Raw genomic sequence first — 13,150 nt, 5'->3', positions numbered from 1 at the left:
TTCCCTTGCCCATCTTCCTAAATCTTGTTTGGGTGGGACAGGGGCGTGGTATAATCAGTTTTATGGAAATGGTTAACGTGTGTAAGTTGAGAAGTGGCTGATGTAGTTGGTTGGCCCATCTTGGCAACCCTCCCCTCGTCATCGCAATGATGGCCAGTTCACCCACTGTGTTGTAGCAGGACTGATTCCTGCTCTTCCGTTGCTGACTTAATCCACCAGTCCACCTACACCTCAGCTAATCAAAAGCCAAGGTTCTTGCAGAATCTTCCACCAGACCCCACTTAGGGACACACGCAGCCAGAACAAGTTCTGGTCCAGACTAGGCTGTAACCAAATAAGCCTGATAAAGGCCAGTAGTGACTACCGGAGGGAGCCCATCGTGGGTTGAAACGTCCACTATGCAACAAGGCTCAGACCGACCAAAGCCCTGCATACCAAAAGGAACATTAGTAGCCACCAGGGCACATGGTTATGAGTCTGGCCATCAAAAACTTTCACTAAAGCACATGTCACATGAGCACTATATATTTCACCCATTGCAAACAGCCGTTTTGTATCTTTGAAAATATGAATATATTTGAATGAATTCAGATGAAATGCAAAGTAGATATGCACAGACTGTGTTATTGTGATTATTCCTGATAACTTTGCACGTGTCTCTAGGTGTGTGATATTCATGCCCTATGAATATTTGGTCTATGCGACACTTAGTGCGCTTACGAAATAACTTTTTAGAACCAGACCGAACCATTTTTTGTTAATAAACAGTTTATCCTCCCAGCAGGTGCAGCGGCATGAAATGGCATCTCGGGTATTAACATCTAGGGAGTGGGTGTTTTTCAATAGTCTTTATTCGGCATTTGAATAACACCATAAAAGTACAGCTTAAAAAATATACAAACATTTCTTTAAAACACAACACACTTTGTCCATCAATTCATAGAAATGGAGGGAATTAAAAAAGACTTGTTTTCTCACTTCTCGATACAATAACAATTATCATGTTCCCATAGTGGAACTTAGACTAACTGAGGTTCTTAAATTTGTTACACAAAATAAGGTCAGGGGATCTCTAGACTTTTTTAAAAAAACAAGGGCATCTCTTGCTGAATTAAAATTAACCTTTTTTAAAAGATCAATTAAATGGCGCCTGGGCATAGTAATACAAAATGAAGGGTATCCTGCGGAGATCAGCGATCGCAGCCACAGGGACCCTTTGACTCCACTAAATCAGTGAAACCCACGGGGTTATTAGTAGATGGTGAAATAAGTGGAGTCTAAAACGCGTTCATTATCATGTGGATTATATACAAGGGCAAGATAGGACTCTAGCCCACTACAGGATCTTACTCTCGCATATGCCTGAATGGTCTGCATTTTATTTGCGTGAGCTTCCCGTATAATAGCTTTGTGTTTGACAAGTTTCTCATGCACTCTTGCTTGACCCAGTTTGATGATACTTTGTGGGTTTGAAAACCGGTTTCCACAACCAATACCCTCAAGGCCCCTTTTCACATTTTTCAACCAGGGAATGGACAGACCTTTCTCCCTGCCCATGCAATCTAGAATTATTTGCTGGGTTAAGTTTGCTTCCTGGTTAACACATAATTTTAGCCAGGCCACCAAGGGCCTATTTCTTGCTCTGTCTTCCAAATACTTACAGCCTAGTTCCTCGTGTACTATAAGGGATGATACACATTGAGGAACTTTTAAAAGCCTCCTCAAATGTTTATTTTCCTGCAATTTGTCTACATTCGCCATGCCCCATATACAGCTTTAGCAACAGAGACCAAGTTGTACATAGTCATTATTTGTTCGGGTGACCAACGACCCAATCGGCGATTTAAAATTCATGATCGCTCCAGAACTAGCTGCTAGCTTATTTCTGTGCCCCTCAAAGGTTTAAAAGTCAGATTTCTGTCAAATAAAATGCCCAAATATAAAAAAGTCTGGACTTTTGCCAGACTTGTAGAACCTATTCTGTAGTTAAAATCTTTCCCATTATGTTTTGGGCCCACCTCCATGACATGATTTCGTCATGTTTGCGGATAGATCTAAACTACTCATGAACTCTACGAACCCATCAATCAGCCGCTGCAGACCCATTGGCGTGCGCGGCAACAGGACCGCATCGAAAAAAGAAAGGGTGCTAATATACATACTTGCCTAACCCCACTTGTACCTTTGAAAGACTCAGTCAGACCTCCCTCCAGGTTGTACCTCACTTTTGCAGTAGTATTCTGATGGAGGGCTCTCAGGATGTGAATGAGACCGGCATCAGTGCCAAGGCCGACCATATAGTCCACAGCTTTGAACGATTTACACAGTCTAATGCCGCAGCCAGATCCATAAAGGCTAAATATATTTTCTCATTACTGGCCACTGTGTACTTTGTGACCAATAGATATAAATTCAGGCACTGGTCTATTGTGGATCTGCCGGCCCGAAAACCATACTGTACTTCAGTTAAAATACAGTTTTCTTCTTCCCAACTCATGAGACGGTTCAGGATAGCCCTACCCATTACCTTGGTTGTTACGTCTATCAAGGAAATGGGCCTATAACATTGAGGGTGATCCCTACAACCTTTCTTAAAAATTGGGACTATTATAGCAGTCGACCATGAGCGGGGTAGACCTGAGACAATAGCAGCATTAATTACTCTTGTCAATACCGGGCCCCATAATTCTATCTTGCTTAAAAAGAGGTCCGGCGGGATCCCATCTGGGCAAGGAGCTTTGTTACGGGTAAGGCCCTTAATACCCCCCTCAATCTCTTTTAGGGTAAAAATGATCGTCTCTTCGCTAATCTCCCTAGGGGCATCCTGCTCTCCTTCCATCAGGGTGCCTCTGTTGTATAGGCTACCAAAATGCTCTACCCATTGCTCGGGCAGTACAGTTGACGCTATACTAGGGCTGTTCCCTCTTGGAAGCAGGACCATAACCCAGAAAGATCCCTTTTTTCCGCTATCTCACGTAGATCTTCCCACGTCTTGATTCTGAGAGCTTTTTTTCGACGCCTAACTTCTTGTTTGTATTGTAGTCTGCAGCGGATGATCTTTAAGCCATCTCTAGGTTTTTGTTTTAGTACATCTCTGGGCTGAAGAGCATCCTTTGTCAAACCATTTAGGCTTAATTGATGCCTTGCCATTCCCCATCACATGCAATAGGCTATCTACTAATCGTCCTATACCCTCAAAAGCCTCAACCAGCGGAGGCCCGCTAATCTCCAAATTAAAGCACACTTCCAAATACTTTGAACCCTTTACCACTAATGAGTTATAAAAGATTTCCCCATCCAGTTTTGCCCATTTTAAACGTCTTCCCTGGTCAGGGACCGTCTCCCTGACATCTGCTACTCTCCTCTTTGTTTCTCTATTCGCCCGCGACATTACCATTGTCACAGTGAGGGGGTTATGGTCACTAAAACCACTACACAATATTGAATTCTAATATTCTTTGTTTTAATGAGTGAGACACAATTACAAAATCAATGTAGAGCAACACACTCTTCCCTTAAAGGTGGGGGTTAACCCCACTTGCTGTGAGGTATGAGGTCCATTGAGTGTACCAAATCAAAGTTTGTCATCATTGTATTAAATTTGATCCCCTCTATTGTGTGGTCGAAATGGGCACCCACCTCCATGTTGCAGGAAGACCAGTTATCTGTAAAGGGTATCAACTGTGGACATAGATGGCAGTTAAAATCCCCTGCAATTAAAATGTGTGGGGCTAGGACATCTTTCATCTTCTCTATCTGTGTGCCTAGCCGATCTTCCAGTCTGCACCCCCCCTGCATTATAAACATTTACAATAATTAATTCGAGATCCCTTGTTTTCAGCTGTACTGCCAACATACAGTCTGACTTCCAGTTGAGATCCTTCCACATTCCTTCTACCGTCAGATGGACCCACAGGAGAAGACCACCTCTCGCTCTCCCTGCTCTGGATCTGACAGCTGGGATACCGAACAGTGTATAGCCCTCCAGATTAAAGTTAGTTGGGTTCACTTCCCAAGTCTCTTGGGCACAAATTACATTGTATCTGTTTACATATTCCAACCATTCATTATTTTCAAATTTGGCTGAAAGTCCCGCCACATTCCAGGATAGTAGTTCAAGGGTATTCCACTCACTTAGCTTTACTGATCCTTTGACTGAATAAGAACCTCTGGCTGTTTCCACTATGGGTATTAATTCTGATGAGACAATACCCACCCCGTTGCCGCCTTTCTGGGTTTGCAGTCAAGCACAGTCCGACAGACCGGACAGGGCATCAAACCTATTTTCTAACCTTATATTCCGTGGGGTGTAATGATTCAGTACCTCACATCCTGTAGCATTTCCCCCTTGTGAGGTCTGCTCTGGTGCATAGAAATACATAAGAGGGAGGGCTTGGATTCTTGACCTAAGATCTGTTTGTGCCCAGTTACAGATCTATTCAACACATCTTGTGTCCCTAAAAAAATAATAATAATACAATCCCCCCTACTGACTTTGCCTGCCTGCCCACCCAATTAACTCTTCTGACCAGCAGTATCTCTGCACATATATGGACTGGTAGAGGCCGTTTTGTGTTTAGCCAGTAGGTACATTTGTTTTTTAGCTCCATATAAGTTTCTCCATATAAGTTCATCCCCCCCCCCCCGTTCCGTCCCTTCCTATTTGTTCAGGTTGGAGAACCCCCTGCTGGGTTAATCCGCGGGCCCGTTACACTGGCTGTCGAGATTATTTACTGCAGAAGTCTGACTGCCAATTGAGGGAGCGGCAAGGTTTAATGAGACATTAGAATTAATGTTAGTGCGCTCAATACTTTGCCCTGCCCCTTTTGACTCTAGAGTGTGAGTCACCGGCCTGCTTATCCATTGTTTGCGCTAATGCAAGCAAAAGTTCCATGCACACCAGTCTCGCGGTCCAGTCTATCATGCATCGGGTGAATTGTCCTTTAAACAATACTCTCCAATCTTTTCCAAAAGAGTCTGGCTCACCCGCTGCTTCTCCCACGTTGTTTGGAGAATCATTAGCTCCTTCATTTGCCATTTCCAAATTATGCGGCCGTAATTAGGAACTAGCTGTCAAATTCGCTATGGGGTCCGCATCCTCAGCTTTTTTTGCCTTTCTTCCTGTTTCTTGTGTTCGCCCCTCTGTGCGTTTCCTTTTTGATGATGATAGGCTCTGAAATGTCTGTGCCGCCCCTGTTTTGGCATTTCTAGCTGCTCTGGTCTTTACATTAGGTGATGGGTGCATCTTGGGATGGTTGCTCCTAGTTGGCCCAGTTGTTTCAGCATTTACAGCTGTATCCGAGGGTGTGAGGCACTCTGTTAGCTGTAAAATGCAGCTTACATCACCTCCTTCACTAGAATCAGTGTATCCTGGAGGTCAGTCACTTGGGCAGCCGGAGATCTTGCCCTTGCCAGACTTCCCATTGATGATCGCTTGTCTAATAGATTATCAAGAGTCTTTTTTTCCGTCGGCTCTATCTTTAGCCAAAGCACTTGACGCTCAATATCTGTAGCCAAAGCACTTGACACTCTTATCAAAAAATCGTCGAGTGCCAATTGGAGTCCCCCCAGTACTTCTGCTATTTCCTCCTATGGGTGGTGATATAGCCATGATGTTATAGCTTCCAACTGCTCTGCGGCGATGTGTCCCACACAAAATCAGGCAGACAGGGTTTCACTGACCTTTTCGTTTTTGTAGATGTTAGAGGGCTGGCCCGTCCCGGGCTTAAACGGGCCTGCCCTTGGCCCGGGCTTCGCCCGGCTCGTCCCGCGAAGCAGGTCTCTGCAGTGATTTTATGCGCCTCCTGGCGCGGCGTTAATCGCAGCTTCAACACCCAGTGACTCGTGGCGGCGTGGCCCCTATGCAGTGGGCTGAGGTTGCGGCGTTGCCCAAGGTAACGCTGCAGCACAGTTTGGCTCTTTCCCCCTTGATCATTTAGCATTAGTTTAGCTTTCAAAGAGTTAAATACTGGATGTTCCACCAGTTGATCTATGTCAAGTGTCTTTACTTTAAGGCTCCTCCAGATGACTTTATAGATCAGACATCACCTAGCTTTAGAAAAAATTCCTAATTGGTGGCTTGCCCAACTCTATGGCTCCGCCCCCATTTTCTCCCCTCCCCCTCCCAAAACTTCAGCTTCTTTAAGTTCAGCAGTGTTTGTACTGCTTTAAAAAAAATTGCATTAGAATTATCTTTGACTGGGAGCTGCAGCACTCTGCTCGTGGTGCTGGTTCATGCGCAGACTGTCACTTGTCTGCTTTCAAAAGCATTTACCGAGCTGTCTATCGCACAACCCTTAATGCCAACATCGGCCCATACCCCAAACCGCTCATTACAATTTCCCATAATAACAGACTCCACACAATGCTTTGTTGGAGAAAGTTGTTGCAGCTTTATTTGCATAAACATTATGCCATCATGTTGGGTTATCTTACGGGCGATCCAGGGTCAGGCCGCCCCTTGCGACCAGCCCACCTGATGAGCCATAAACACCCTGTGGTGTTAATTGGGGGGCGTTGTCCATTTTGGGGGAAGGACTAAGCCCCTCCCCCTACAGGGGGCAGAGCGTTGCAGGCAACCCCCGGTTGCTCTAAATAAGAGGCCATGTTTCATATTTTGTTTAATAAAAAAATCAAGACTAAATGAATGTCGTACTTTTTAATACGACATACTTGGGAGCTAGGAAGTAGGAATGAGACACATTATCATGTCTGACAGGTCAAAGACTAGGAAGACCAGGGAAACTTCAGTTAGTCATTCCCCTAAATTGTGTTTAAAAAAAATAAAATCCTGAACTGTTAATATTGAAAATTAAGTGCTTCTGTCTGATAGCACAGGATCCCTCCCTGTCCCTATCAAACTATGGTTGATTCAATCTGAGTATGCCAGGTACCAGAAAGAAATGTAAATGTGACATTGGTAAATTAGCAAATCTAAAGGCTGCACCGATCAGGATACAGCTTTAATTCATTGAGCCATTTGAGGCTTAATGGTAAAGATGTCTTCATAGACTGTTACCACCAGCTGAGTTCTGGGGTGTTTTTGTGAAACACAAAGTCTGAGTTCGAGAAAATCTGTGTATAAACATTAAGATACATTTTGAAATTGCTTGTTTTATATGAACACTATACTATTTTGCAGCAACGGTTCATTGTGAGGAATGCATTGTGAAAATATGTGGAACAATTCCTGGGAATATAGGGATGAAAAAAGGCTACGGACCTTTAATATGCATAGTGCGATGGGCTAAGCAGTGTCTTGAATTTGATTACCATATGCACAGGTAACCTGTGCAAAGCCGCGTGGCCCAGGGTAGTTGACTGGTACTTTGGGATTTTTAAGAGAATGCGGGCGGCAATGTTCTGAACCACTTGAAGCCTCTTTATCACACACTTAGAACTTCCCAGGCAGTTTCCATAGTCTGTGTGAAATCACCATTCCTTGCACTACCACTCTCCAAGAAGGAACTAGGAAGACTTGGGTCCTGTCACCATCCGGCCTGGACCACTCTCAATTAAGTAAACAAACAAAATGGCCGGACAGCTTGTGTTGGGATATTAATACAAAGCCTAGTACCATGAATTACCAGGATGAACAGACGTGTGTCTGAAATTACTTTTTTTATTTTATAAAGTTTTTTTGAAAAAAGGTTTTTGAAGCGTCAAAAGACACAGCAAGACATTCAACAAATTAAACCTACATTACATAGATGAACACAATAATACAAATAAATGGAATTTTCAATCCATGAAATCCAAAACAAAAAACATTTCCTGGACAACTGTGATATGCCTACAATTAAGTAGTCTATGAGGCACCAATCCTAGATATGAAACAAACAAGTGGTCTAGCAGTATAAAACACTGGCCTACTTGTTTAGCGTCTGCAAGAAAATACCAAGTGCATTTCTACATCAAGTGCTACAACAATAGGAATTACATGGAAGCCAATTCGCGATTTACACATGCATAAATTACATTCCTATTGCGCCTTCGGACATTGGTATCTTGCAGGGAAGAACGTCGCCGCGTTTCGAACCCGAGTGTGTTTAAAGGGTTCTCATCAGGACATGGATTGGGGGGTCGTTGTCACTATAAAATAATTACAAACATTGTATCAGAGAAAGACTGATCCCAAAAAGCTTCTCGCTAAGACTCACACATATAAAAATTCAAGGTACCTTATTGGCTGGGGGGTTGAATCACTTCCCTGCAATCAAAACAAGGTATAGATCTACATTAAAATCATGCCTCGACAATGTCTCTCATATTGAGCGGGTGGACTGCCGCATCCAAAACATACCTTAATGATGCGCCCAAAACAATCACTGGGAGGGGTGCCGGCACACGTAAGTTATACAATTTTCCGATCAGAAAAAGCTGAAAAAACGGGGAATTCCTATCAGTAAACCACATCAATTGTGTAAATATGGTAGACGAAATTCATACTATATCGGGTCATACCTTCATAGAGCGGGCATGAGTCCCTCCATAGACGCTCGAACAAGCGGCGGCTGCCGCCTGAACTCGTGCGCTGTTGGGGCAGAGAACGAGCATTTTAGTGAAACGTTACAATCCCCTTCTTTCTAGTATGAAAGATTGCAAAAGACATTGTATGTGAACTTACTTCTCTGTGGCAGTTCAAGAACGTAGAAGATAGGCACCCAACTCCGAGTAAACAGACCGTTAGTAGCTGGAGGGGGCGTGTCTAATGGTATTTGTACCCGCGCCCGGCGCGGTGCATCATGGGAGACGTAGTTCTCACAACATCTCACATCAGTGGCAAAAAAGTTTTGAGAGATGGAAGAGGCATTCATTTGGGGCAAGGATGAATCTATTAGCGCATTGGCCAGCAGCTAAAGATTCTTTTTTCTAATCCACATAACTATGTGGTCTTCCATCGTCACACGATCAGTAACGGGTGGCAGCAAGGGCACGTGGCAGACAGATGGATCATTATAGGTTACTGAATTCATTCAAGTCATTTACTCCCTCCATAGCAGTGTTGAACTTCAGGATAAGGTACGCCTCCTTTTGTGCCAACCGTACATCAGGGTCGCCACCCGCTCCTGGGGTATTTTTTATGCTTGCAAGAATTGTCCATTTCAGGTCATTGACCGAGTGTGCCTTCTTCAAAAAGTGGGACACCAGTGGTGCTGTCAGTACTTTGTTATTTATCCTCGATCTATGTTGAATTATGCGCTGACGCACTTCCTGGGTGGTTTTGCCAATGTAGACCTTGGCGCAGGGGCATGTGATGGCGTAGACTGCATACTTGGTCTTGCAATTCGTAAAGTCTTCGTGTCGCCAATGTTTTTTGCCATCCGTGAAGTGGCTGCCTTCAATCGTGAGGCTACATACTGAGCATGTACCGCACTTATGATGTCCTTTCACTGGTCCCATGTTGAAGAGTGTGCTCTGTGTTTCCTTTTTCGTAATGCTTCTAGTCGGAGCAATTTGTTGACCAATACTCCTGTTTTTCTTCAACGCAAACAGCGGTTTGCCGATCTCGGGGATGATTTCCTCGACGAGGTGCCAATTGCTACGTATGATCTTTTGCACCGGATTGGTGTGTGGTCCAAACGTGGAAACACAAACCATCCTGTCCAGTTTTGGTTTGTCCCTCTTCTGCAGCAGCTGTTCTCGAGGAGTCCATCTGGCTCTTTTCATCGAGTGTTTGAGCAATTTGGCTGGGTATCCTCTCTCCTTCAGCTTGGTCGTCAAGGCCTCACCATGTATCATAAAGTCTTCTGTAGAAGAACAGTTCCTTCTGACCCTTAGGTACTGCCCATAGGGTAGATTGTTTCGCAAACTTTTAGGATGATAGCTGTTGTAATGAAGGCAATTGTTTTTGTCCGTTTTTTTCTTGAACAGAGTTGACTTGAGGCCTTCGGGCGTGGATTTAATCTCGACGTCCAAGAATGGCATGGTTTTACAATCATACGACAAGCTGAATTTGATATCTGGACTTCGGTTGTTTAACCAGCCATGGAATTCTTCCAGGGATTGTGGTGTACCATTCCAGATGCACCACACGTCGTCTATATACCTCAGCCATTGCCCAATATGGGCTCTGTACGGATTGTTGTTAAACACGTACTTTTCCTCGTACTGGGCCATAAACAGTATGGCCATTTCTGGTGCAAAGGGACAGCCCATCGCCGATCCCTTTATTTGTAGAAACATCTCGTCTTCAAATACAAAAAAGTTCTTTTTTAGAGCCAGAGCTGCCAACTTCACAATCAATTCGGTCGGGACTCTATGAGGACGGGGTCTGGATTCCAGATACATTTCGATCACGTCGACTCCATCTTGCTGTGGAATTTGGGTGTAAAGCGACGAAACGTCCATTGTGGCTAGCAGTTGTGTACTCGGGTCAAATTGAAGTCCTTCTGTCTTGTTTATGAAGTCCATTGTATCACGTAGATACGATTTCACCTCAGTGACAAATTCTTTCAGAAACACATCTACAAACTTGGAGATGGGCTCCAGCACTGAGTCGCACCCAGATACTATCGGTCGTCCTGGTGGTATATTGGGATCTTTGTGCACTTTGGGAAGGAAGTACAGGTGTGGAGTTCGAGGGAATCGTTTGACTAAATATTCCGCTTCTTTTGGACCTAAAATTCCAATCTCTCTTGCCTCTTTCACCATCCGTGAAATTTCATGGGTGATTTCAGACGTTGGATCCTGTGTGATAGGTCGATACCAGTTTGTGTTGTACACATGGCTTCTTCCTTCGGCCCTGTACATATCTTTGGACCACAGGACCACCGCCCCTCCTTTGTCCGCCGGTCGGATGACTGCCTGTCCAAAAGAAGCTTCAGGAGGCTCAACTGTCCTGATGAAGATCTAAAACAATATAGATCGAAACGCCGTCGACCTACCCAAGGAATTTCACTTGTTCTATTGTATATAATTGTTGTGTGTTTTTATCCTTGTTGTTGTGTGACAGTCCGTTCACTTTGATCACTTATGTCACGTTCTGCACCGTATTATTCACCTGAGCACCTGCAATACAGTATATATATTTATGTATATCGTTAAGAGAAAAGAGTAAAAATTAAAAAAAACTCTTATCCTTACCTACTACCATTGCTCCCTAGCGACTTATTAAATACTCGCTTTTTTTCCCTCTAAGGACCTCTTACGGCCCACCTCGAACCATTGTTCTTTAAAATTATCGTTCTACCCCAGGTTCTACTGTATGGGGTTCCCTTGTTTATAACAAACACGGTATAAAAGCTCTGCCCATCTTTTGTATTTGCTTCTGTTACAGTTCATTTCAAAATCTTTGCTTTTAATCTCTGAATAGGTTTACTAGTCCCTCCATGGTACTGCCTTGTCTGCATTTGTAACCTCCCATTATGACTGGACTCTTCTGCTTTATCTAGTCAGTGAGCACTCCATTTTTTTTTTCTTTTTTTTTAATGGTCTCCCACCCCCTTTCCACCCACGATGTCGCTGCCCGCTATTACATTGTTGGTGTGTATGTATGTATGTATATATATATATATATATATATATATATATATATATATATATATATATATATATATATATATATATATATATATATATATATATATTATTTATTTATTTATTAAAAAAAAAAATTTCAATTGCAGCGCGGTCTGCTTTTACTTTAGCAGCCACATTTGTTTATTTAACTTGTCCTGTACTACTTGATTTAAATATGTAGCATGGTCTGCTTTCACTGTAGCGGCTCTACAGAAATTGCTTTTTTTTTGTTTGTTTTTTAAATGACGACTACCCCTACTGCGAGACCTATTTCATTGAAAATGCTTGTTTAAGTATCGCATAGTCTAGGCCGCATCAAACTATGGAAGAAAGACTTTTATAGCTGCCGAATAACATGTGCCCCTCTGAGAAGTGTAAACCTCACGTGCTTATACATACTGTTTCCAGCTGTACCCTGACAAAGAATACTTCTGAAGGGATGTGCTTTGTCCTTGCTCAATGGAGACCTTGGAACCCCTCAGAAAATTGCGGAAGGGGTGATTTTTGGCCTTGCTTCACATAATTAAGTGACCTTCAAATTTCAAAGTGAATAAACCAACATTGTGGTTCTTTTCTGCCGTGTTGTGCTTCCAGCGCCATACCTTTGTCATGTAAAGAGACCTGGTTTTTTTATGTTGTAATATTTGAAAAATACTTTTTTTTTCTCCGTTTCAATCCCTGCCCCCCTCCCAATTTTCTTTTTGTTTTGTGTAGTTTTATATAGCGCGAACTAGACCCGAAGGTATCGGAGCACTTTACGCAAGCACCAGTTTGGTTAGACGGACACATTTGTTAGGCACGGGGAGATTAAGTGATTTGCCCAGAATCACAGAATGTTGCGCGTCCTTACCGAGACTCTAACCCAGCTCCGAGGTCGACCGCCCTAGCCGTTGGGCCACGTTCTCTTTCTGAAGCGTATGGTGCAGGGAGACCTGGCTCCTACAGTTGCACCTTTCCTTCTGTGCTAATCTCACATGCTCGTCATTTGTGTCTGTAAACCCTCACAGGGTGTAGTTCTACTTTAGTGGAGGGAGAAGAGAGCTGCCGCAAAGCAGATGTGCAATCTCTCTGATTCCCCAGAATATGGACCGCTAGCCCTGGAGTGCTGCACGGTTCCTACACTTCACTTGAGTACTTCCTCCAAAGAGGGCCAGTGATAAACTGAGTTAATTTGCCTTTCATTTTGGGACAGTGGTAAAGCCAAGATTAAACGTCCAGAGAACTAGTGCCATGACTAAGCTTTTCCCTCTGTACCATATCTAAACTCTCTTCAACGTAGTAAGTGATCTATCTGGCACTGGGAAATCTACTTCTCCTGCCCTCTCCCACAGTCTGTGAAGAACTTGCTCTTTTCTTTATGGACCAAATCAAACATACACTCCCTGCTGCTAAGTAAACACACAGGATGCCTTGAATCCTGATGCAACCAACCTCATAGTTAGGGTCCGATCTTACCTCAAACTGGAAACCTGGGCCCCTCTGGACTTTGCTTCCTCAACATCAAATCTGGTGTGTCCCCCCCCCCCCCCCCCTTGAGCCATTACCCCCACATGTGCTGGGACAGCTGGATCCTCCCATACTATTGATGGTCATGGAGCTTCTAAATGCCTCTTTGAAGTAGGGTCTAGTT

General features: G+C 43.7%; 1 protein-coding gene across 1 annotated transcript in view; it reads left to right on the top strand.

Moving 5' to 3' along the window:
- The window catches only part of PRDX6 (peroxiredoxin 6), an 81,236-nt gene that overhangs the window by 35,396 nt on the left and 32,690 nt on the right, over positions 1–13,150 (top strand). The window lies entirely within an intron of this gene.

Source organism: Lissotriton helveticus, chromosome 1_1 (genome assembly GCF_964261635.1).
Source record: "Lissotriton helveticus chromosome 1_1, aLisHel1.1, whole genome shotgun sequence".
Lineage (NCBI taxonomy): Eukaryota > Metazoa > Chordata > Amphibia > Caudata > Salamandridae > Lissotriton > Lissotriton helveticus.
This window is presented reverse-complemented; position numbering and strand designations above follow the sequence as displayed.